Source organism: Arachis ipaensis, chromosome B05 (assembly GCF_000816755.2).
Source record: "Arachis ipaensis cultivar K30076 chromosome B05, Araip1.1, whole genome shotgun sequence".
Lineage (NCBI taxonomy): Eukaryota > Viridiplantae > Streptophyta > Magnoliopsida > Fabales > Fabaceae > Arachis > Arachis ipaensis.
Window position 1 is genome coordinate 147,831,125 of NC_029789.2, and position 313 is coordinate 147,831,437.

Genomic DNA, 313 nt, shown 5'->3' on the forward strand with positions numbered 1-313 from the left:
TAAACAAAATTAGGTTGTGTAACAAAAAAATCACTCACCAAATTAGTTTTTACTAATTTTGTGACTAATTTTTTTATATACACATAGTAATATAATTAATATCTAAAATGTACACATATGTTATATTAAATAGCTTAGTTAATTCATTTTCAATTATTATTTTGACATTGAGATATTTTATGTTAATAGTTGCCTTTTCTTTTAGTTACGTAAAAAATTAACAAAATTTGATATTATTCTTTTTTTTTTTTTGCCAAAAGGTTAATTATAAACGGCTTGTCTTTTTTATTTTTTATTATGCAAATAAATGTAA

At 18.8% G+C, this 313-nt stretch overlaps 1 protein-coding gene across 1 annotated transcript in view; it reads left to right on the forward strand.

Moving 5' to 3' along the window:
• Window positions 1–313, forward strand: part of LOC107641541 (probable WRKY transcription factor 27) — a 3,708-nt gene that overhangs the window by 1,639 nt on the left and 1,756 nt on the right. The window lies entirely within an intron of this gene.